This window comes from Leptidea sinapis, chromosome 35 (genome assembly GCF_905404315.1).
Source record: "Leptidea sinapis chromosome 35, ilLepSina1.1, whole genome shotgun sequence".
Taxonomy (NCBI): Eukaryota; Metazoa; Arthropoda; class Insecta; order Lepidoptera; family Pieridae; genus Leptidea; species Leptidea sinapis.
Window position 1 is genome coordinate 8,233,391 of NC_066299.1, and position 27,165 is coordinate 8,260,555.

At 35.4% G+C, this 27,165-nt stretch overlaps 1 protein-coding gene across 1 annotated transcript in view; it reads left to right on the forward strand.

Moving 5' to 3' along the window:
* The first annotated feature begins 14,158 nt into the window (after nt 1–14,158).
* The window catches only part of LOC126975203 (monocarboxylate transporter 3), a 52,174-nt gene continuing 39,167 nt past the window's right edge, over nt 14,159–27,165 (forward strand). The window contains exon 1 of the mRNA XM_050822987.1: nt 14,159–14,419. The gene's annotated coding sequence lies outside the window, so the exon portion shown is untranslated. The remainder of the gene's footprint in view (nt 14,420–27,165) is intronic.

Consider the following 27,165-nt stretch of genomic DNA (forward strand, 5'->3'; position numbering starts at 1 on the left):
CCCACTGGTAAAGTAGAGGAGGGTAAACAGAAACAAAACTTATAACTCATACTTTCAACAGTGTTATTTCCAAAAGCTATTATAATAAATAATTGGATTTCTTATTATATATACATAGTTAAGAATAAATTAAGTGAGCCTTTCAGTTCGAAAACTCGATATAATCTGCCTAAAAACAGCATCTCTGCGTCGACATTTAAAAAAAATGGCCTGAAATGACTGAATATCAAAACTTTCTTTTCTCTAAGTATACTCTAAGTTGTAAAAACATTCGCTATATTGTTTATCATGTGTCAACACGTCCATTTTATGTCTTTATAATAAAATGAGTATAAAAATGTACAAAAATCCATCAATACTTTTGAGTCATTATTGATGAAATCCCACAGACTTTTCTGGCTGTAACGTTTTCTAATATTTTTGTATATTTTTAGTAACTCTAATAGATTTTTAATGTTATAAATTACCGCCGGTTAAGCATATCTTATTTTCATCATCATCATTAGAGCCTTTTGGTGATCCGACGACACGGGTGACATCCACCCAGCACTGCAGTGGTCTCTACTATTCGCTCTAGATCTTTATTTAAGGATTTTCCATGTGCAGCAACTCTTGTCGATTCTCGCAATAGCCTCTGAATGTTCTTCATTATGATTGACATTTATTGTAAGAATTGCTCTTTCCATGTCCCTCTTGTTTCAGAGTAAGCACAAAGAACACGGGCATGACTGGCTCGAAATATTTTGTTTTTGAAGTTATACTTCTTTAGGCGCGTTATGATGAGAGTGAATTTTTAAAATGCGCGTGCATCACTGTTACACAAAAGTAACAGGTTGAAGTTGGTTCTTAAAATTTTCTGACGTTTGCGTCATTCGTTATGTTTTTTTTGGTTTCTTCGTCCATTATTAGAGACAGGCAAAGGGTTCAAGCCTAAACAGCCGTATTTATTATTACAAAATTGTTTCTTCTAAAAACGTAGAATAGGTCGAGGGATTAAAATCATTTTAATAATGATTTTTGCTTCGTTAGGCCAATGAAGTATAACTTCTTCCGTGCATACATAAGTATACACACACTTTTTGTACTTTGAAGTGTATGTTTATTAGCACCTAAAGCAGGCCATTCTTAAGTGATACGTCTTTCTACTTCTCCTGCTTGGTTTTCTAAACCCAGCGTCACCTCGTATCTTATATAAACGTAATTCGCAACTCTCCACTAGAAGCGGGTACTTTATTATTTCAATGAATTTGTCAGTAACACCTCCCAGCTGATATCAATTTATAAGTACTGTTTAATTATTGAATAAACTTTTTGCATCGTGTAATTTATCACATTAATCAAATTTCGTAGCTATCTCTTTTAAAACTCACAATTTATTTATTTGAGTATTTAATCCAAGAATTCGTAGCTTATTCGGTGAAAATAAACTAATTGATTTTGGTAATTGCGTCACGTTTTAGTGAAAGATAAACTTAATTTCCGCATTTAATACAATATTATCAGAGGGTATTTCGAAAGTTTTTCTTCACACTAAATTACTTGATGTAAATCAATGGTCTTAATTTCACTACGCCTTGTATGTGAATTGTAATAATCCAAAAATACAAAAAGGGTTGAGCTAACTCGACCTTCCGATTGTCTTTTTATATAAGAGGTGGCAATTGGGCAAGATGCTCTCTTGATGGACAGTGAAAAACGAACCCTCCACAGACATCCACAATACGAGAGCGAGAGAGGCATTTTAGTTAGAAACATGCTCTATGCTTGAAGTTCTCTAAGTCGTATCGGCCCGGGAATACTGCAACTTGATTGATACTGCGAAATGATTCCACAAAGCGGCTTTGTGGGGCAGACACCAACATGGTGCTGGTGGAATTTAGCATTTCTCTGATCGCATCATTTTTCTGAGCGCTCCCCCTGATTTATGCGGTAGAAGATGCAGAGAACCAAAGTAATAAGATCCAAGATAAGCAAGACGTTTAACTGATGGTAAATGATACGCTCTTCCCATTACTGACCGATTTTGTCAGCCGATGGCGGACAGAACAACCCGGACTTAAGAATATGTAATAGTACAATGGAGTGACTCGTGCCGACATTTGACGTTGTCGGTATTCTGAATTTGACTGTGTTGCGAGGCGTTTTTAAAATGGAATTGGAATTAATGTACCTTTTAGAAAATTCAGACGCAATTTAATTAGTCGACGTCAACACAGTAGATATATGTAAGTCTACTGTGACGTCAACGTCAGCGATATCGGCGTGTGTGGGTTAATGGAAAATGTATGCACAGAAAATAACTGAGTGAATAAATACCACCAACTATTTACACAATTTCAATTACAACCCATCAAGCACTTCGAATATTTTAAAAAGCACACTCAATTTGCAGTGTAGAAGCCTCCCACTGGTAAAAATACATATTATTTACTCTGGACAAATGCGAGCTCGGCTTGCACACCAACAATTACTTGGTGCAAACTAAATATAAATTTATTATATGAATATTATTTCCGAGTATAGGATGACTATGTTTATATTATGTAGGTATATTATATAATATGTTTATGAAAAAAAAAGAAGCCAACTGAGTAACTTGCGCCTGAGGCCTGAGGCATACTTTTACGATTCGGTGGTAGTTTTTGACTTTCAATAAGTGATATCATATCCTATTTTGAATAAAAATATTTGAATTCCAATTCATCATCAAAAGTCCTCTCAAGGGGAAGTCTAGAATAATCTACTTAAATAACCACGCAGCTGAACCTGCCTTGGCGAATGATGAATTATGGCTATATGATATCATGTGTTAAGGACTCTCAACTGATACAGGTCGTTGTCGAAAGTTATTTCTCGAACCCAAAGCCCGTTACCGCTAGAGTGCCACAAGGCTGTGTGCTGTCTCCTATACTGTTTCTGCTGCATATTAATAATATGTTGGACATGCTATGCAGATTACAGCACCGGTGATGCCGTATACACGAGCCATGCAGGTCTCTCTCGGGAAATCGTCGTGCCGGGATAAACTTGTGCCTTCTATCGAATCTTCTTTTGGGAAGGTTGCGGAATGGGGTAAAATTGAACCTTGTCCAAGTTAACTCCCAGAAGACTCAAGTTTGCGCGTTTACCACAAACAAAAACCCATTTGTCGTATTACGCTCTTCGACAACAACTTCTTATAGCCTCGCCTAGTACCGGAATACTGGGTCTCGAAATCTCGAGCGATTGCCAATTCCGCGGTCACCTGGAGGGCAAAGCCCAATTGGCTTTGAAGAAGCTGGGCGTCATAAAAAGAGCAAGACAATATTTCAAGCCGGTCCACATTCTAGCCCTCTACAAAGCGCAGATTATCATCACGGGGAGTGTTTCGAAGAGCTGTTTCACTTAATTCCTGCCAACGAATTCCACCTTCGCAAGACACTCCACAAATTAGGATATTATCCCTACCGTCTGGATGTGTGGCGGTCCTCCACAATGCGGTTTCAAGGAACTTTCTTCCATATACTACAAAGCTGTGGAATGAGCTTCCTTGTGCGGTGTTTCCGGGCCGATATGCTTCAAAAATAGCGTGTACACCTTCCTTCTTCTTCTTCATCAGCCGGAAGACGACGTTCCGGCGATCTTGGCCAGATCGTCGGTCTATGTTGTGGGAGGCCTACCAACACTGCGTTATCCGTAACATGGTCGCCATTCGAGGCCGGCAACCTCCTGTGATTCCTCTGGTGTTGCAAGAGAATCTGGGCAGCGGTGATCATTTAACACCTGGTGACCCGTACGCTTGTTTGTCTTCCTTTTCCAAAAAAAAAACAACAAGAAACAACGGCAACTCTTTTAAATATTTCACATAGCTGTAATACATAACAAATTAGTTTACTGCATCCCATACTTGGTGTTCAAAGATAAAAGCGTTTCAAATATCAAATATTTCTTTAAAAGTACTAAATAATAAATATAGATTATCCTATATTACATGTAGCTTAAGAGCTTCATGACATTGTTTATGTAAGTATTTATTATACTGCAGTTTTGTACTAATCTTATTCCCTACGGGAATAGTAGAAAGTAAGTAGTTTCTGCCCACCATATAGGTTGTTTACATTGCAAAAATCCTGTATAAGGCTGTGGCGCCATAAAACAGAATCGCAGGCCGCATACAAATCAGCCATGAGACCTTTGCAGGTATGCGTGATGAGGACATTCCTTTAATAACGCCCTGCCAACTAGTTACATACTTCGATGTTTCTATCTACTCTACTTGCACCCTAATGTGACTTCTATGGAATAAACTTGAAAGATTTTTATGGATATTTTTTTATGTTTTTACAATTACCAAACGTAAACAGTCACTTACACTTTATCCTACATTATTACACACTATTACATGGTGATGTAATTTTCATAAGCTCTTAATATTGGCTGGCATTCAAGGAACTTTACTGTCCTGGCTCTCGTCGTTTTTGTCGTACAGACAACTACAAGTTGTGGTTTGCGGGTATCAATCAGATCCATTCATGGCTCCATCTGGAGTCCCTCAGGGATCCCATCTAGGTCCTATATTATTTTTAGTATTTATTAACGACTTGTGTAACCATATAAAATCTTCAAATTTTTCGTTATTTGCTGACGACCTAAAGATTTTTAAATCTATCCAAAATCCGTTAGACTCGATTTCCCTTCAAAATGACTTAAACAGTATTTCCGAATGGTCTATTAAAAATAAATTGCCCCTTAATGTAAAAAAATGTCAGCATATAAAATTTAAAAAGAAATGAATTCCGCTTAATACTTCATATTCTTTAAATAATCTTTTGTTAGATGAAGTGGATGAAATCAGAGACCTTGGAATTATTTTAGACAAGAAATTATCCTTCAATACACACAAAGATGTAACAATCAATAAATGTTACAAATTATTAGGCTTTGTTTGGCGTAATTGCAAAACGTTTAAATCATGTTTAGCTCTTAAAATGGTTTATTTTGCTCTAATTCGTAGTTTATTAGAATACGGCTCCACCGTTTGGAATCCATTCTATAAGGATCCTATCAAAATAATCGAAAGAATCCAGAAACGCTTTCTTTTTTTATTGTCAGTACATGAAAAAAAACAGTTCGAGTTAACCTCTTATAATGATAGATTGCATTTCTTTAATATAACGTCACTAGAAAATCGTCGCTGGGTGAATGATCAAATGTTTCTATACAAAATTTTAAATCACAAATTAGACTGTCCCAATATCCTAGCCAAAATTAAATTTTCAGTGCCACGCGAAAGTGCACGTTTCACAAATTTCAAACCTTTTATTGGAAATTTATATAGAACTGAACTCGGTGCTAATAGTGTTTTAGAAAGGATCTGCCGGGAGCACAATAATCTTTTCAAAACTACTCGTGTTGACATCCACTCCTCCTCCCCTCCGCATTACAAAAAATTATTGCAGCAATTTATGAGTGCAGAAACCACATAACGTATGCTTTGTTTTGATTTATATCCAAAATTTAATTTTTAGTTTTTTTTTTTTTTCACTTGTTACTTCTACATTATAGTACTATAATAGTATAATACAATATACTTTCATTGTAAACTTGCAACCTCGCACTTGTGCAACTCAAAAATGCATGCTGGTTTGCCTGTAATTGGATTTACACCATAATTTATACTTATTTTGTTATTTTTATAAGCTAGTAATAGTGTATAATCTCTAGGTGAACCTAAATAAATAAATAAATATTTCGGTCCTGTTCCATGTGGCATGGATGCATATTGACTCTTCTCGACATCATTTATCATAGGTAGTCAACACGAAGAATATCTCGTTAGTGACTTTTTAAGTAAAGATCCATGCACACGTTACTATTCAAATTAAAAAATATCTTAGTTCACTGTAAAACTATACAGGGTGTCCCGTAATCAGTGGACCAACGGGATACCCGTGATAGGGGTGGTCATCATCTCTCGAAAACACCAAATTTTACTGTTCTAGGGCCAGTAGTTCAAAAGATATGATTTTTTAAGCATTATTTTGAAAATTCTACCCTTATCAACACAAAAGTTGAAAAAAAATATTTTTTATTTTTATTTTGCCCTGTTTCTTAACTTAAGGTGGCTGAGGAAACATGTGTCTTCACAATTAAATCCATTTTTGTGAATAAATATTGCCAAATTAAAAATTAAAAACCAAAACATGCGCAAATATCAAATAACTAAATTTGCAACGTGATGTTTGAAGCAAGCTAGTGCAAAAAAAATGTATGACAGCCTTGCGGACCATTATTTAAAAAACATCTGCAGTTCATACTGATTCCAAAAAGGTATAATTAATCATTATTGTGAAACAATAAAAGACAATAATTATTTTAAATCAACATTAGATAGCAATTTCTTGGCGGAATTTACAATAAAACAAAAGTAAATAGTTAGAATTTTTTTATTTATTTCTTATAATAAATGTTCGAAATGTCTTCCTCTTACTCTAAGGCATAGCCGGCATCTTCTTATAAAATTTCTTTTTAAACTTTTTAACGCCCTTTCATTATTTTTGACTTTTTCACTCACCACATTCAGTTTTTGTCTTAGCTGTCTTTCGTTATCGTTAACGGTTTCATATACGGATTCTTTAAAATATCCCCATAAAAAATAATCCAATGGATTAAGATCAGGTGATCGAGCTGGCCATGGGATTGTACCTCCTCGTCCAATCCACCTACTTGGGTAAGACTCGTTTAAATATTCCCTCACTTGTCTGCAATAATGAGCGGGTGCGCCATCATGCTGTAACCACATCCTCTCACATACCTCCTGTGGTACATTTGCTAATAAATTACTTAAGTCATTTCTTAAAAATTGCAAGTACCGAGCACCATTAAGCCTCGGTGGGAGCTCAAATGGACCAATAAGTTTACCATCTAAGATTCCAGCCCACAAATTGACTCCAAACTGGTGCTGGAATCTATCTTCTCGTACAATACGTGGATTCACAACAGCCCATTCATGTAAATTATGAATGTTAAACACTCCAACTCTTTTAAAACACGATTCATCGCTCCATAATATTGAATTGAAAAATAGTGGATCTTGTCGGCATCGGCGAAGCATCTCTGCACAAAAATCTATCCTCCGTTGATAATCAGCAGGTAATAGTGCCTGCACTCGTTGAATATGATAAGGGTATAAACTGTTTCTTTTTAAAATGCGATGTACTGTTGTTTTTGCTATACCAGTACGTCTTGAAATACGACGAACACTCGTAGAAGGTTCTTCTGTCACTTCGGCCAGTATTTGAAGTTCATCGACTCTTCTAGGTCTTCCCACGTTGTTTGCAGCTCCGGGAATTCTGCCTTCTAAATACGCGTTATTTACACGGAGAAAAATTCGATGATCCGGATAGCGGTCGCGATTAGGATAGCGCTCACGATACGTACGGGCTGCTTGCCGAGCGTTTGCATTACACAGACCGTAAATAAAATACATCTCAGCATATTCACGAGGAGTATAGGTATTAGGCATTTTATAAAATCCGGGCAAACAGTATCCAAATCACAAAGACAAACAAGGTCCAATTCAAGCGTCAGTCACCAAAAAAAAGAGTCGTAATGGTAGCGAAGTAAAAAACACGTGTGCAGCTACGAGCTATGAGCAAGTCTCTGATGAAACTAAGAATAATTTGAAAAATTAGGGTGTGGGGATCATAGGCGTCGGCCAATAGGACCCCGTAAACGAAAAAGGTACCTGAGCGAGAAAGAGATAGCATATTGTGTTATCTCTCTCTCGATAACAAAATAATTCTCAGAATAGATAGCGCTTAAATGTTTCTCGCAATTGGAGTCTAAAATTGGTTATTAAGTTATTTTTTTTGTAAAATGTAATATTGTTATACCTTTTTGGAATCAGTATGAACTGCAGATGTTTTTTAAATAATGGTCCGCAAGGCTGTCATACATTTTTTTTGCACTAGCTTGCTTCAAACATCACGTTCCAAATTTAGTTATTTGATATTTGCGCATGTTTTGGTTTTTAATTTTCAATTTGGCAATATTTATTCACAAAAATGGATTTAATTGTGAAGACACATGTTTCCTCAGCCACCTTAAGTTAAGAAACAGGGCAAAATAAAAATAAAAAATATTTTTTTTCAACTTTTGTGTTGATAAGGGTAGAATTTTCAAAATAATGCTTAAAAAATCATATCTTTTGAACTACTGGCCCTAGAACAGAAAAATTTGGTGTTTTCGATAGATGATGACCACCCCTATCACGGGTATCCCGTTGGTCCACTGATTACGGGACACCCTGTATATGTTATTTAGTGCATGTCAGGATCCAATATTTTTCAACAACCCGTTGCTTAAGTGATATACCTAGCAAATGATTGTGGATTCAATCCTGAGAGAATGCTCCCATGCAATTGCACGATCTTTCTTTTACTCCGTATATTATTCATTCGAGTATGTTCCGGTTGATTTTTTCATTCAGAATATCTATTTGGCAATACACTTTGTATTGCCAAATAGGTCAACTGAAGGAAAATATTGCCCCTGTGTGGTGGGAATGTTAATAAATTCAGATAAGTAATTTTGGCTATCTATATATATTTAAAGCACAAATACGGCATTTGAAATTATAGTCCTCAGCAACCACAAAAGGTAAAGACTCCCATAATATATCGTTGGAAAAGTCTTGATGAGCAATGCTTAAAATTGTTGGGGTTTCTAGGCGGTAGGGTTTAAAAGCAATTCAGGTTCAAACATTTGCCATAGAGTAACATTGAAAATGACGTTTGCAGTATGGAACACGCAAATGTTTCAATATGAATTGCTTTAAAATATTGGCTACAGGAAATACAGGAGGACAAACGAGCGTACGTGTCATCTGGTGTTAAGTGATCACCGCCGTCCACAATCTCTTGCAACACTAGAGGAATCACAGGAGCGTTGCCGGCCTTTAAGGAAGAAGTACGCGCTTTTTTTGAAGGTACCCATGTCGTATCGTCCCGGAAACACCGCACAAGGAAGCTCATTCCACAGCTTTGTAGTACGTGGAAGAAAGCTCCTTGAAATCCGCACTGTGGAGGTCCGCCACACACATCTGGATGATGGTGGGGATGATATCCTAACTTGTGGCGTATCGTGCGAAGGTGGAATTTGGCGGCAGGAATCGGGTTAAATATATAAAAGTTAGCTCTTCGGAACACTCCCCGTGATAAATGCGATAGAAGACACACAATGAAGCGACATCTTTACGCAACGCCAAGTGATCCAGCCGTTCACAGAGCACTGGGTCCCCGACAATTCGGGCTGCTCTACGTTGCACGCGGTCAAATGGGTCGAGCTGATACTGGAGTGCGCCAGACCAGATATGACAGCAATACTCCATGTGTGGCCGGACCTGCGCGTTGTAGAGCGCTAGAATGTGGGCCAGCTTGAAGTATTGCCGTGCTCTATTAATGACACCCAGCTTCTTCGAAGCCAATTTGGCTTTGCTATCTAGATGGCCACGGAATTGGCAATCGCTCGAGATTTGGAGACCCAGTATTCCGATACTAGGCGAGGCTTTAAGGGAAGTGTTGTCGAAGAGCAGTGCTACGGCGAATGGGTTTTTTAGTGGTAAACGCGCAAACTTGAGTCTTTTGGGGGTTAAATTGGACAAGGTTAAATTGGCCCAATTCCACGACCTTCTCCACAGAGGACTCGATAGAAGACACAAGTTTCTCCCGGCACTGGTCAATGATTTCCCGAGAGAAAGCTGCATGGCCCGTGTATAGGGCATCACCAGTGCTGTCGTCTGCATAGCGATGTATGTTGGAGGTGTCCAACATATCATTGAATTCATTGGAAGCTGGAGGTCCACTTGCATAAGCTCTCGGGAAGCCCAAACGATGGAAGTTTTGAGAGGAGTGCCTTGAGCCATACACGATCAAAAGCCTTCGCTATATCCAGGCTAAATGCCAGGCTTCCCCCTTGCTTTCAATAGCCGCTGCCCATCTATGTGTTAGGTATACAAGAAGATAACCTGCCGACTGACCATGGCGAAAGCCGTACTGTCGGTCGTTGATCAACTGGTGACCCTCTAGGTATACTAAGAGCTGGCGATTAATTATGCTCTCCATGATTTTGGAGAGCAGAGAGGTAATAGCAATAGGCCTGTAGTTTGTCGGATCCAAACTGTCTTCTTTTTTTTGGATCGGATGGAGTAGGGCTGACTTCCATGAGGCCTAGAAAGGCATAGGCCTTTGGAATAAGAGAGCCGGAATAAACGCGTTAGCACCGGCATCAACTCAGAGGCACACGTTCTAAGCACGATTGGAGAAATGCCATCGTCCAACGAAAACAGAGCTCGCCTAACAGTTTTCTGTCTGAACTGTACTTCAGGCATAGAGCTCTGACACCGCGGAATGGTCGGCGGTGTTTTTCCGTTGTCGTCAAGAGTCGAGTTGGAGGCGAAAAGAGCGCACAGGAGAACGGCTTTGTCTTTTGCCGTATGGGCAGGGGCGTCATTCCTCATGTGCATCGGCGGCATGGACGGTTGGTTGAAGTTACCAAGAGCATCTTTCGACGACCAGAACTTGCGTGTTCCAGTCTGGTAACTAGAAAGCTGCTCGCCGATTTTGACGACGTGCTTTGACTTCGCAGGGGCGATTTTCCACTTAAAAAATCTGGAGGCACGGTTATATTTCCTCTTTAGAACTTTGCAGTTCGGATCCTTTGAGCCCAACGCCGCAACCCAAGTTCGATACGACTGTTTTTTGCAGTCAGACGCTGTTTTAACTGACGCATCGAACCAAGGCTGTGATAAGCCACCGATCGGTACTACAGAGCTTGGTATAAAAATATCCATACCCTGCAGTATCACATCGGCAACTGCAACGGCGTAGGCACTAGGATTATCCGAAGGGAAACAAACCTTGCCCCAAGGGTAGGATGCAAATAAGGAACGCATCCTATCCCAATCTGCTGACTTGTAGTGCCAAACGTGGCGGTTCGCTGGTGCTCTGCGACGTTGGCGTCAGATAGGCACTACACTCCTGACCAGGCAATGGTCGCACGTTCCGAGAGGGGCGTCGACAGAGACCTTTTAACTCTCGGGATGTGTAGTCAGCAGAAGATCTAATAAAGACGGCATGTGGCTATCCACATCCGGGAGCCGCGTTGGCGACTCAACCAATTGGGACAGACCATACGCCAATGCAAAATTATGCACAGATCGCTCTGCGTAGTCTGTGGTACATGATCCAAGCCATTCTGCATTGTGCCCGTTGAAATCACCCAAGACTACAATTTCAGCGGAGGGGATCTGTGCAAGCACGTCGTCAATTGCCGCTTGAACGCAGCCCATGAGATGATCGGTTTCTGCGTTACCACTATGGGACCTGTAGACGCACGCATAGATGCGGACGCCCTCCTCTAAATCTACGCGGAGCCATAGAGTAGGCAGGTCCTATCCGTTAAAATTGCCGAGACGGCGACAGCAAATATCCTCCCTAACGTACACACATACCCCGGCATGAGGCAAAAATTATGAATGGAATGGCCACTGGTCCTTGACACTAACCCATGCGAAACATAGAGGCACTAGGCCGCTGCGCCGGTCTGGCCCGATTGTGCTGACGTCATAAGACGGCAGCGTGACTCTCCCACATTTACAAAGCCCGTAGTCGCCTCTTACGACACCCTTGGGCCTGGGAATCCCCTATTCTTTTTACGCCCCGGGGAAGCACTACTATGCGACGATACCTCTCTTATTATGTTTGGGATGTGATTTGAATTGTGTATTTGGGATTTTTATGCACATACGAAAACAGTTTTTCTGAAACATTGTAGTCCCTGGATGGATAAATTGAATTGTTTTCATATTTACTAAATTCCCTAAATTTTTTTCAAACAAACACACAGCTCTCATGTATAATTCAATTTATTTAATTCATTCATTTTATTCTTCTTACAGCAAAAACAAACTTATCAAGACGTTTGCTTCAACGTGATAGTTACAATTACAATTATTATGCCTAAGAATTTGGTATTTTCAACCTCATAAATTTTTATAGTATGTGCATTTATCATGTTTCTAAGTGGTGGTTAAATGGTATTATAATAATTATGAAATTGTTTTTTGTTGTTTTGAAAAAATTTGGCTTGATTTTTATTATTTTAATATTTAAATTATTACTTTCTAACCATTTTCCCACTTTAATGATTTCATCATTAATGACCAAGTCGTATGGTCTTTTTGAGTTTGTGTCTTTCTGTAATATTTGGTAGGTCGTTGATATATTGTAGAAATAATATTGGTCCAAGTACACTGCCCTGAGGTAGCCAGGCTTTAGTTTCATTACAACTTGATTCATAATGAATTATATTTATTTGATCTTACATCAATCTTTTCAATCTCGACACACTGTTGCCTTTTTATAGTATAACTTTTTTTTTCAAAATAAGGGATGAGACGAGTTCTTTCCAGAGATTTTTTGAAGTGACACGTCTAAGCCCATATAAATTACATTTGTTTAGAAGAAATTCAAAGTCAACACAGTCAAAAGTTTGGGTCATATCGAAGAACACTGCTGTTACTCTAATTGTTTGGTCTATTTTTATTCTCAGATTTTTAACTAATGTATATGCGACCACTGTGGTAGATTTGTTTTGTTGAAATCCGTATTGTTCCTCTGTAATAACTTTAAATTTCGTAAAAAAGTCGGTTAGTCACAAAATACCAGACTACACAAATAGATGAGTCGACATCATATTCGCTGTATGCCCTTTGTTGGCATATTCTTCGTCCATATATTTCGACTGCATTCTTCCCGCTACTAATCTTACCTAATCTTTGTATCACGTTCTGTATGATGTTCATGAGTAAGCAAAATTAATGCAATAGCCATAATCTACCACCATATCTCGTAGTCACGGCCCATAGTTCGATGGACAGATGGTCGGTGGGGCAATAAAGTACTCGAATGGCGACCAAGTACCGGAACACGCACTGTTGGTAGGCCCTCCACAAGATGGACCGACGATCTGGTGAAGAAGTCGCCGGAATACGTTGGATGAGGGCAGCGCAGGACCGATCGTCGTGGAGACCTTTGGGGTACGCCTTTGTCCAGCTGTGGATGTCTTCCGGCTGATGTGATGATGATGATATTTATAGTCACCTACGGATTTAATGTTAGAATACGTAAGTATCGATCTACTCTGTGATGTGCTATAAGCATCTATTCAAAGTGTGTAGTGACAATCACTTCCGGCGTAGAACTATGTTTATTGTGTGTCGTCTGGGTGTATTGTTGTTATTTCCTTCAATTGTTGTTTATTAAATGCATCATAACAAGCGTAAAAATCACAAGAATTATTAAATTAATTAAAGAAAGTACGTAAATTGAAGAAATACTACCGTTTCGGAGACAAATGCACTCTGGGAGAGGAATGGCGCATAAAATTCTCCCGGTAATCTTAAGGATTCCATAGGATGGATTCCATAGTTTGTTCCATATTTTCTCATTAAGGTTTAACGCTTATTTAAACAAGGATTACCGAAGTGGTAATGTCTTTTAACATTTATAAGTGTAATATTTAATCTAAGAGAATAAAGCTATTTTAAAATTATTTGTTATTGCCGAAAAAAAAGAAATTTTCGTATATATGCGAGCGCGTGGCACTGAGCAATCAAGAGTAGATAAATTATGGTGAATTTAGATAGGAAGATTTTGTTTCTTTAAAAATTTGTTATTTTTAGTACCTAATGCTGCTTTGGTGTCTAGAAAATTATATTACCTAATACAATAACGTAAATTTTATTCCAAAACAATAATCCAGTTTGTAGCTATATATAGTCAGTAACATTCAGAAACTTTTATCATCATGATGAAAATACTGTAAATTTAATAAGTCTGCTTAAATTTTTAGTACATATTATCTAGTTTTTTTTTCATTCTATACTTTCCACTTAATTTTAAAAAATATAACAATTTTGCGTTAACAGCCTATAGAGTCCTCTTAACAGACTTACTACATTCGCAGTAACTGAAAATAAAAAGTATTGTTATTTTATTTTAATAACCTCTAAAGTCTAAACAGTTACAGAAACATATTAAAAAGCTGATAGGGAAACAGTACTTTATCAGTAGCTTGAATAAAGCATGCTTTAAACAGGCTCGTGGTTCGCTGTTCGTCAGTTCACCGGCAACCGCGGCGTGGTACGCTTGTTACAGCGCATAAAAATACCACAATAACATTGAAATAAATATAGTAAATTTATATGCAGTGAAGTGTTAGCTTGTTATTACTTATCACCATAATTAAAACCAAACTGTGTTCTATTCAGCAGTGTTTGGAACTCTTAAGGTGTGTACCGGCATTTTTTAAGGAATTTACAATCGCGATTCAGGATTGGCTGATTTCAGCGGTGAATATTTACTAAAGTGCATTTCGGGTGAGTGACATCGAAAAGTAGCTAGATACAGCTTTATTTTTAAACTATAAGCATGGGATGCGGCGCTGTATCTATTTTTGGTCAACGAGACGTTCACACCTCTGCCTTATTCTAATCTCAAGTTTCAAAACAAATATAGTTATGTACATACCTACCGAATCTACGAAGTAATTCAGTAAATTTTATTTAATCTAAATTTATAATATATTTTATAAACTTAAGTAATATAGTTACTTTCATTGCGTCGAATTCTTGCATAAATTATGGATCCATACATATTTATTTTGTATAATAATTAATTGTGTTTAATCTATACAGTAGGTATCCGCGATATTTTCTATCTTAAATTATTGTACCTACATTGTTAGATAAACAAAAAATATGACTCAACAGTCAAAGATCATGTAACAGACAGATATAATTCGACCTTAACTTAACAGCTTGATAAATTTAACATCTGTTAGTAATTAGTATTATTTTACCGAGAACTGGAAAATTGCGATGTCAAAGACCTTTTGAATTTCATTAAACGAAGTGAAAGTACAATTGTGCAGGTCAGTCTGCTTTATTACTGTGCATTATCAAAGTTGCATTTTTATGCACAAACAGGTCATGAAGTTATCGTGTTGCTGAAATTAATTAAGTAAGTTATTAACGTGAAGTTTATCGCAATTAAAATCCCAGTATCATCAAATTGGGAAAGGCAATTGATGTGATTAAAAATGCTATAAACATGCTTCTCCTCTGTAATTGAAGGATAAAAAATAAAATATTGTTAAAATTGTGTTAAGCATGAAGCATTTCTTAAATAGCTAAAAGCCTACTGAATTTTTTGAAAATAGTCTTTTTTATTCTATAGATCTACCTTAAATCGTTAATCTTAATATTAATTTTGAATGGCATATCGAAAAAGAAAAAATAACTGAATAAGCAGAACTAGATACGTAACCTTTAAAAGTTAAAACTTAATAATATAAAAATAATATGTAGCAAACGATAATATAAAAATAATATGAAAAGTGAAATAATAGAATTTACAAACTAAATAATAATGTTTATGATTTTAAATCATTTTTATTAATGTTAGTAATAAGTCAAAAAAACGAATTGTAATAAAATAAGTAGATAACCATAAAAAAGTATTTGAATTTTTTTATTTAATTCAGCCAATGACATTCTATACAAATTTAGCGCTCATTTATAAGGTAAGTACCTATAATTTTAAAAATACAATGACAATAGTTAATACTATGCATATTCCGAAAATATCTGAAGAACCGTTGTTTAACGTACCTATTTGCAACGTGTGGTAAAGTTAAATTCGTAATAATTATGAAATAGTCAGAGAAAGCTTATCGTCGCTCAGAGGAGAAATTTCATTACGAACACATTTGCAATAGTTTGTTGTGTCTGCGGAAAATCTATTTTCAATGTCGGTTGCATTTTTAATTTGAATAGAATTGGCGTGATCATAGACATAACATTCCTCTATTGGCGATGTATTTTTAAAAAGGTTTCATTACAAATAAAATGTTGGAATGCACAAAAATTGTCACTATAAATGTCACTACATGTTGTTGGTATGTGACCTTTCTCAAACTCATTCTTATTTATTTATGTTCAAACTGTACAAAACTTGTCAGACGCAATTAAGACAAAATCAAGAGTATTGTAATTCTTGTTCGCAGCATTGAAACTGGTTTATAAAAACCTTACCTTATTTTAAAACCTTCTGTAGGTATGTTATAGACAACATTAAATAATACATTAATTTTGGGTTTTCTTATTGATATTAAGTATGTTTTGTGGTTATTATTAAGGTTATTTATATATTAATGAGAGAAAATATTAAATATTAAATTAAAAATGTATATTACTTAGGTACTAAAACAATAAAATACTTCGGTGTCCATGTTTCACGCGCTTTGGTTTAGCGCTTTGGCACAAAGATACTACCGGGTACGGACATAAAAGAATCGCTAATCCTGAAGATCGTGGTAAGAAAATCTTTCCGATGTTTCAAATTGGGTGAAAATACCGTTCAAATATTCTGTTACATGGATACATCTCAAGCTAAATTCGTGTTAAAAACAGCACGAGTTTGTAGTATGAATTTTCAAGAAGGCATATCAGTTATTGTAAATAATGAACTTGATAGGTATTTTGATAGGATTGATACCTAGTCTTGCCAAAAATACACAAAAAATTGAAACAAAGAAAAAATATTTGTATTGCAAATAACATTTATTACTTACACAGTGTGTTAGTTTAATAAATAAAGACAAAACAATTTAAAATATAAAAAGCTTATTCGGAGTGGTCTCCATTTGCTGCAATACAGTCCTTTAAACGTTGAGGCCAGTTATCAATAGAAGCACGCACTCTTTCCAAGGGAAAATTCTTCACTGCCAATCGTATGGGTTGTATTAGGGACTCCAAATTATCATGGCGTTTAGAGCAAGCCGTACTCTCTAAAACTGACCATAAATTATAATCCAGTGGATTAAGATCGGGACTAGACGACGGCCAGTCTTCAGCTCTGATGAAGTCCGAAACGTTCGTTTCCAACCAAGACTGCGTAGACCGAGCTTTATGACTCGGCGCCAAGTCTTGCTGGAAGGACCATTCTTGGTTATTGAACATGGTGTTGTTAAGGGTCTTCAATACCTTCTCAAGAATGGTATCTTGATACACTTGTGCCGGTGTAGTGCCCACGTTGCACTCTATCGACTAATTGGGAAGCTTCCTTAAAGCTTTGAGCATAAATGCTGTGAATTTGTTTATTAAAATTTTGAAAATTTGAAATTTGAAAAAAATGTAGCACATTTATAACAATAAAATCTCATCCGTAAACAATCGGTAAAAATTTTCTGTGACCTCTTTTTGCGTACCACTTCAGTAGTTGTTTTGATTTTACCACCCTATTATTTTTTAAATTAACAGTTAAGAAATGACCAGTACGACTCTCTCGGATTTCTTCGAATTCTTTCCCTTACTGCTTTGACCAACCTTCTTCGTACGTACACTACGTGGACGGCCAGATTTTTTTCTGTCACAAAAAGAGGAGGTCTCATTGTACCTATTAATAGCCCGGCACACAAAAATTTTACTAATACCAAGCGTATGGAGAGTTTTAAAATTGCATTTGGCGCCAAACCTACTTTATGTAATGCAATCACAGCGATTCCGTTACTTTTATCACCCTGCTCCATTTTAATATCGGCTTAATTTTATGGCTAGACTAAGTATATTATACTAGCTGATGATGAAAGGATCTCGTGTCCTATTCCAGTTCCGTTTCCCGTTTTCGCTCCCGTTTCCAACATATTATATGAATCTTATTTAGAGGAAGTTTGCTATGGCAAAGTAAACCTACTATTGGTATAGTTGTAGCTCATAGACGTTTATCTTAGTTTTTCACAAATCCCACGGGAGCAATGGTTTTCTCCGGGATAAAATGTAGCGTATGTCCTTTCCCAAGCTCTAGTCTATCGCTCTACCAGTTTTCTCATAATAGGTTCAGTATATCCGACGCGTAAAAGCGTAACAAACAAACTTACATTCACATTTATAATATTAAGTAGGGATGTTAGTAGGTATGATGATTAAGTTGGATGAACTTCAGCTGTTGCGGTAATTAATTATAAATATAAATTAATTAAATATAAATATAATTAACATTATATCATTATTAAATTTTAAGGTACATACACAACTGACATAAAAGATTAAAAAAAAACTTTATTAAAATGCTTGTATAATACTTGTAAATTTGTAAACAAATATGTTTTTAAGGATGAATAAAAGGCTTTTTTTATTTACTTGCTTAAATGTTGTAATTTATACACGCCGTTTTATTAAGTATAAATAAAATAAATACATAAATAGAGCGCGTATCGTGTCATCCATTTAAATATATGAACTGATGCAATTAACTAATAAAATCGTTTTTTTCTTTTTTGAAAAATAACTAGATTCATTCATTTATGTTTACACTTAATTATATAAAGTCATTTCTTTGAATCTTCTGTAAAGTAACTGTTTCTAACCTTTTCAGCATTCTGCTTGTTATTTTTTTTTTATGGATCGGTAACTGCGACCTTTAAGCCTAACTCGTTTAATACCTTATATATGTGACAGTATCTCTGTACGTATTTATCAAATTTGTGAATGTTTACATGGAACTGATTACATTGCTGATAGCTTGATAAGGATTAAGGCATCTTCTAGTGACCTCATTATGTATGTATGGTATCTTTGAAAGCCATTTTGATCCGCTAAACTTTGCCGAGTATTAACGTTTTAAATCTGTAAAAGCTCTTCTGAATTATTAACTTAGATTATTAATTAGAACAACAGCTTACATAGTACCTAGACTGATTAATAAACTGCCACGTGACTTGACCGACTCGTTGAATGAGACAAATTTAAAATAGAATTTAAAAAAAAAAATTTAAGACTTGACTGATCACCGATCAACTTATCGTGCTTAACTATTAATTGTATCAAGTACTTTTACTTTTATTTGTATAATTATAATGTATAGCTAAGTGATTGTGAACTATTTTTTCTTTTATTAATTTAACTCCGTTGTTGTAGTCTTAATTTAGCAATTGTACAAACCTCAGTGGTTTTTATTGCTTTGAAACCGCAATGTAAAATTTGTTTTTTATTAATAAATATATATTAAAAAAAATACTTTTTACTCAAGGCAATTATGAAAGTGGCAGAAGGGACACTTCAAGAAGAAGAAAATTATGAAGATGCTATGTGTCATGTAATTATTAATTACATGACACAGAATTTTTTTCATTACAATAAAATATAGAATTTTTAAGTTTCGAATCGTTTTAATAACAACAACTTAAAACTTCATCAAATCGAGGTCAATAATACGAAACACAACTATGCTCACCAAGCGAATCTCCCTTAGACGACTCGTACCGACTTAACACAGCCGAGCGTGACGGCTCAGTCTCTTTCATTATTATTTTTTGAACATAATAAACATATCTATAAAAATAATTTAAGTTCTATAGATTTCAGCGTCTCTAACATACATAATATAATAATAGAAGAATAAATAAATATTGATAAACTTTTACAACATTTATCTCGCCTCAAACTACACAACTAAACCCACATATTATAAACATCACATCCATGACCCGGAGACAAACATCCACATTCATCATATAATTAATGCTTGCACCTACCGGGATTCGAACCCGGGTCCTCTTAGTAATTGTCTATAAATTCTTAGTATAGTTCGATTATGTTCAGAGTGTGAAGAATATTCGTTTATTTTAATTCAATTCACCACGTCCCGATAGAAGGATCTGTTCAAAAATTATAACGCCGACGTTATATAAAATAAAATCAAATAAAAAAAGATTTACTAGTTCAATACATTATGAGTACATCCATTATTAAAATTATTTGCTTTCGGCGATTCAATTAAACTAATAGTGTTTATATAAAGCTTTTAACTAGAATTCGTTGTGGAAGTTCTGTAAAAGCTGTGTAAGCAAACCATGCATGCCCATAATGTCTTGCAAGCCATATGTTTTAATAAAAACGTAATAAAAAATAATTTTGATTTTCTAAAACGTATAAAGTGATTTTTGAAGTGATAACTTTTTATAGAAGGGTAAATTGCTTCGTAACGTAACGCGTTACGGCGCGCGTCTGTCTCGCTTCCCCTTCTCTTACGCACGGCAGCGGTAGGCAGGCTCCTCCTCTCTCACTCTAACCAACTTTTATATGATTAATTTATAATAATACTAATACGTGGGTCACACTAAAAACACTAAACCTCCCTTTGCGTACCGCTTCAGTAGTTGTTTTGATTTTACCACCCTATTATTTTTTAAAATAACAGTTAAGAAATGACCAGTACGTCTCTCTCGGATTTCTTCGAATTCTTTCCCTTACTGCTTTGACCAACCTTCTTCGTATGTACACTACGTGGACGGCCAGGTTTTTTTTCTGGCACAAAAAGAGGAGGTCTCATTGTACCTATTAATAGCCCGGCACACAAAAATTTTACTAATACCAAGCGTATGGAGAGTTTTAAAATTGCATTTGGCGCCAAACCTACTTTATGTAATGCAATCACAGCGATTCCGTTCCCTTTATCACCCTGCTCCATTTTAATATCGGCTTAATATTACGGCTAGACTAAGTATAGTATACTAGCTGATGATGAAAGGATCTCGTGTCCTATTCCAGTTCCGTTTCCCGTTTTCGCTCCCGTTTCCAACATATTATATGAATCTTATTTAGAGGAAGTTTGCTATGGCAAAGTAAACCTTACTATTGGTATAGTTGTAGCTCATAGACGTTTATCTTAGTTTTTCACAAATCCCACGGGAGCAATGGTTTTCTCCGGGATAAAATGTAGCGTCACACTAAAAGTTTTGCGTAACTTAAAAATACAACATGTTATAATTAAAATATTATGTTTATTGCTTTTCAAAATACTCTCCTGTACATTTTAAACATCTTTTCATGCGATCGAACAATTTTTTAAAACAGGAGGACCACAGATCTGAAGGCTAGTTTTCTACGTGCTGATTGAACGCTATCACTGGCTTTTCGAAGTTAGTAAAAGTAAAACCTCTCATTAAATCTTTGATTTTGTGGAAAATACAGAAATCACATGGTGCTAGGTCGGGGCTTTGTGCAGGATGGGTGACGAGTTATACTTTTTCGGAAGCTAAAAATGACTTAGTTTTGTTGCTGTGTGAGAAGAAGCGTTGTCATGATGAAGGAGAACGCGGCTTTTTGGTCGTCTTTCGCGAACTTATTTTTAACACCCTGGGATAAACAAATAGAAGAATACTACTCGGCATTAACACTCTTTTGATCTTCAAGTGGAATTGTGCAGGTGGGCCTCGCAGCTGAGAAAAAAAATGGTATAATTTTTTTACTAACGTTTCTCGCCTGCCTCACTTTTGTTGGCCTGTTGTCATTGTTGATTCGTGGGTTTTCTTCAATTAGCCGCTTAACAGTAGCCACATTATTTTCCTTGACTGCAGTTGAAGGCCGCCCTTCACAAAATTCGTCATGTAAAGAAACCCGACCTCTCTCAAATTCAGCAAACCATCGCCCCATGTGCTCAAGCAAGGTGCTTCTCTCCCAAAAGCATTTTGAAGACGACCGGCACAGTCGTTGGGGAAGAGAGAGAACTTCTAAAATCATAAAAAGCTTCATCGCTCTAAAATCTTTTCGACTTAATTCCATTTTCGTTGCGCACATAGAACTTTGATGTGTGATAAAAAACAATTAACAAATGATTTGCCGCCAATTTTTTTTTACTGAGAAGGTTGCAACGTTTCAAAAAATAGAACATTCGAAATTCAAATAGTTCCGAATAGCTAGAAGTGCAAAACTTATAGTGTGCCCCATGTAATGTACATACACAAAATTCTAATGTATATATTCAAGAATTGTAAATAAGAATAAAATATATTTTAAGATGTTTTTAATAAATAACCTTTCCTTACATTATCATATTAATATATAATACAATTTTAATAATAACCAAGCTTTACTCAAGACAATTTCAATATTAAATAGTTCAACTTAGACTAATCTCTTCTGCTTCTCGGGCGTCCCGAGACACACAGGCTTTTTAGGGAAAAAACGGAACCCTTATATATTCGTCATAACTGTCAGTCTGTCCGCCAAAGCCCCTTTTTTCCAAAACTAAGAACTATACTGTTAAAACATGGTAAGTAGATGTGTTCTATGAACCGCATTAACATTTTCACACAAAATAGAAAAAAAAAACAATAAATTTTGGGGATTCCCCATACTTGGAACTGAAACTGAAAAATTTTTTTTCATCAAACCCATACGTGTAGGTTACCAATGGATAGGTCTTCAAAAATTATATTGAAGTAGTCTAATATAATTTTTTTCTAAACTGAATAGTTTGCGCGAGAGATCATTTTTATATATACCTTTTATATGTATTATGCTACTTTTTTTTTTCTTTATTGATTTAGGGGCTTTTATACGTATGTACATGTCAGCCCCATTATAATCTAAGTACATTAAAAAGACAAAAGTAAAACAAAATTCTTAACTTAACAAACTAAAAAAAAAAGGTTAATAAAACCAAAAGCAAATTATATCTATAGTGTTCAAACAATAAGACTTATGGATTCAAACAGACTTATGGCATCCTTAGATGCAGAGCGGGCAAGTATATTTACAAACATGCCCGTATCAAATCTGTTCAAACCCTTAAGTCCTACAATTTTGTCTCTACTAGACTGAAATCGGACACATTCCTTTAACAAGTGCTCAACTACTTGCTGCTACAGAACCCTTCATGGGCGAGTCCGACTCGCACTTGGCCGCTTTTTTTTGTTTACTAACAATGTTACGGGCGGGCAAATTCTCAAAACATAATTCTTGAGGCTGCAACTTAACAAAGATGAAAATGATTTTGCTACTTCCTAGAAGTGTGTCCATTGTCGCATGGGATCAAAGACATTCTTGAGACCAATGTTTGGCGCCAATGATATGAAAGACCCATTCAATATACTGTTTAAATATTAATGAAAGGATTTTTTGTCATGAGAACTTTGTGGGCATGATTTATTTTAATTTCGTTATTTTGTAAGATATGAAATGTCGTGTGTTCATTGTAGTGTATTTAGCTGTAATTCAAAATGCAGACCATATTCATGTTGCATGATATTTTTCAAATCAAATCTGGAAGGCTTTTTTGCGCAGATGAGATGGGTTCCCAGGCGCGGCGCCTTTTCCAAGCAAAAATGTGCTTACATTATTGTGCTTTTGTTTGAAGTGTAGTAACTGTATTAGTGGCATTACAGGGCTAGTGACACTTAATATCGTATGTTTCATACTGACGAGCGCAAATGAGATGATCACTTTAAACCATCAAGTGAATGTCTTGATTAATGAATGAATTGATTTACTGCACAAGTTATAGATTATGAACATAAAGGGAATTAGACTGGAAATAGCAGAAATAATAAATACAGTGTAAGCACACTTTTCTCCTTAGTCGTGTGTCAATTGTCAATGTCGGATTCGGGTTCTAAATACAATATACGTAACTTAAACTAAATAAATGTTTTATATTGCTGCTTACTAACGAAGAATATTTTAAACAAATGCAATATATGCGGCAATGTATATTTAGTGTATAGATAGAACAGTCGAAGCTTATTAAGGTGTAATTTGTGGTATGGTTCCATATTTCAGCTTTGTTTTTATAAGACGTAAATTGTCTATAGAACGTTATTGGGTTATAATGGGGTTTCTGGGAAGATATGACATGGGTACCTTCAAAAAAAGCGCGTACACCTTCCTTAAAGGCCGGCAACGCTCCTGTGATTCCTCTGGTGTTGCAAGAGATTGTGGGTGGCGGTGATCACTTAACAACAGGTGACCCGTACGCTCGTTTGTCCTCCTATTCCATAAAAAAAAATAAGAAATAGGTACATATTTATCATAATATAATAATTATTGGGCTAATGCGGCACAGATTGTAAATTTTTGTCAATTTTCGTTTTTGAATTTGGTCCTCTTGCATCAAGCTTCGGATATGAAAGACCCGGGAGATCCGGAATGCACGTTTTGGCCTCGAATTCTGTATTTCCCAATTACACAACGAAGTGAGCCTAATACTCATTTTTGAGATTGACACTTACCTACGTAGTTAAAAGTATAATTTCTATGTAACGTGTTAGTGACTATTTCATAAATAATAGATCACATAAACCTTATATTACATGATCATAGAGGTAGGTATGATTTAGCAAAAACCGGTTAAACATGACACCATAGCCTAACCAGTGCTGATAATAAGAAGCAAATATTGGCTATGGTTCCAACTTCCAAGTAATTCCAATACATCGTTTATGTTCTTATTTGAATTTTTGATTATCGTGTTTCAAATTGATGATTATTATGGGCTGAGAGTTAGCATAATATTATGATCATAATTTTTTTATCGCGCTTCAGACAATTGTTAAATTTCATTTTATAATTATATACACTAATACTAATATACAGTAGGTAAGTATAATGCTTGTATCTACAATCATATTCATATAATGGGAAGTGATGCCTCAGTTATAGGCGATAATGACATGCTACTAACTCTGCCACAAAAGAAAATAAAAACTATGTAGGTATATATCTGTCTATGAAGTTATATAAATACAAATAAACACAAAATATAAATCGAAGTCATCCCACCGTTACAAGAACTGCTTTTATATTTTTTTTTAAATTGCGTAAATTGCGATCGAATATAAACCAAGATGGCTGCCAATTACCATGAAAATAAATGTTTCTTGTACAAAAGTACAGTAATCGAACATATAACGTATTAGACGTTCATATTACGTTATTCCGGATCCCCATACAACGCGGGGTTTTCCCACATACATATTTCTGTACTGTGAAATTTTTAATGATTTGTTCAGTTCATAATTATTAGCTTCACATACCATTGCACATGTGTGAATTGTATTATTACAAAATTATATAACGCATCGTATAGGAATAACATCCTATAACGGGGAACCACGCGGTAACGTTATAAGGGAGCTTTCCTGTATTTGTAGAGAACATTGATGCATATAATATCTCGTAGGATGGTCCAAATGCGAATCGCACTTAACTGGTTTTTATATATTTAACATATCATAGTTACATTGAGAGCAACGAAATGAAACCATAGGTTTATAACAACACAATAGGAATGATAATTTAGATTCTTCATCTTCTTCCATAACGTCGGTACATGTTTACTGATTTCGTAAAAATTCTATTTCAGCTTTAAAATAAGCTGTAAGTTGAACACGAAAACGCTCGTGAGTTGAATCAATGTTAAAGCGACTAAGTTAAAACTTCAAGCGACGCGGTGATGATTACTGAGCTGTGACGTCATTCATGTTTCAGTGGTCATGGCCAATTGTCGTCTTTATAATCAGTTTGTTAAAAATCTTTTTAATCTCAATATATATGAAAACTAGGTTATTTTTTCTGAATAACAGTCCAATAATACTTAGTCTCAACAAAGTCTCCGGATAATCTCTAAGTGTCCGGTCGAAGGGCGCAGTACGAGTTCATCGAGATCGTAACGCAATACGCTACATCTGAGGACGTTTTGTCGCTGTTATAAATGATGCCGATTAAAATATGAAGTTATTTTTTTTTATTTGGGACACAAAACAATTACACACTAGATGATTACATTAGAAGAAGAAATAACATAAGTAGTACTAAGTGCATAACCAACGACAATGTCCACGGGTTACTATAAAAGTGTTAGATAACAAGAAAGAAAAGAAAAACTCTAATAACGCAGTAATCAAGAGATTATTACAAACAGATGTTGCTTACAATATTATTATGAGGTTAGATATAAGTCTCCAATGAGAATATTTAATTTCATAACAAAGAGATTTAAGTTTAAATTTAATTTAATAACATTGATTAAGTTGATGCTGTTTCAATGTGCTATTAATTGCTGATTTGAATTGTAGTTCCGATATACCTAATATATCTGAAAAAATTTCAATGTATGTGCTAAATAGGCGCTGCAGGGGCGCGTAGTTAAGTTATCATCGGCTCTATCCGACACATACTCTAATAATGAAGAAGTAATAAAGTTATTTTCAAAGATCAGATAAAATCCTTAATCCAGGTATTACCTACAAAAAATAATGTATAGAAGTTGTTGGTACGTATAATGAATATTGTGCAACCATTCTGTCATTCGTAAAACACAAGAAACAACGCAATTACTGCACAAGTCACGATAACACATCCGAGCACAAACATTTATAATTTTAATCAATGACTTGCCAAATTTATACATAATTAAGTATAATAAAATAATAGGTAAGCAAAAAAGCTTCAAAAATTACGGAAAATTTATCCACCGACATCGAAAACCGGTTTTTAGAATCTGATAAGCAGTTACCACCTGACATAATACGGTTATTTAAATGACTTTCTATCTGCTCTAGAATAAATAAAATATAATCGTAGATATCTCTTTACATTTTTTCTAATTATACTTACTGGTTTAACTGAAGTCAAAATAGTACCTTTTGCAATTTTTTCTGTTTATTGCGACCGATTTGCGAACAAAAATGTTATTAAATTTTACGACGCAATATACGCAGTATAATAGTTACGAGGGTCCACTACTAAAATATATAATATTTATAATCAAAATAGGATTTCAAATCACTTATTGAACAACAAAACCTACCACCCATTCGAAATAGTTAATTTACAAAACGTTAATTTAGTATCAAAGGCTTCATTTCCTGAAAAGCTTGGACGAACTGAATTTAATTTCACACAAAACTTACGAAAAAATTAAGTAAAAATCTGCAACTAAACTTATGGAAAAGTTTTACCCAAATCGAAAACTAGTTTTAGAATTTGGTACCAGTTAACATTAAACGGTCATTAGAATGAGACCCAAAGATTTCTAAGCTTACATTGATCTACTTACAACTATTTTTGTATTGCGAATTTTGAATTATTATGTTCCATCCATAAATCCGCTATAGGGTTGGAAGATGACAATCGATTATAATAATTGTAGGACGATAAAACCTGTACGATAAAACGAAAAAAATTTTAATTATTAAATTATTTTTCATTTCTTTATAACGGCAATACAACGTTTGCTGGGTCCGGTAGTATAATAATAAAAATAATATTGGCACACTATTACA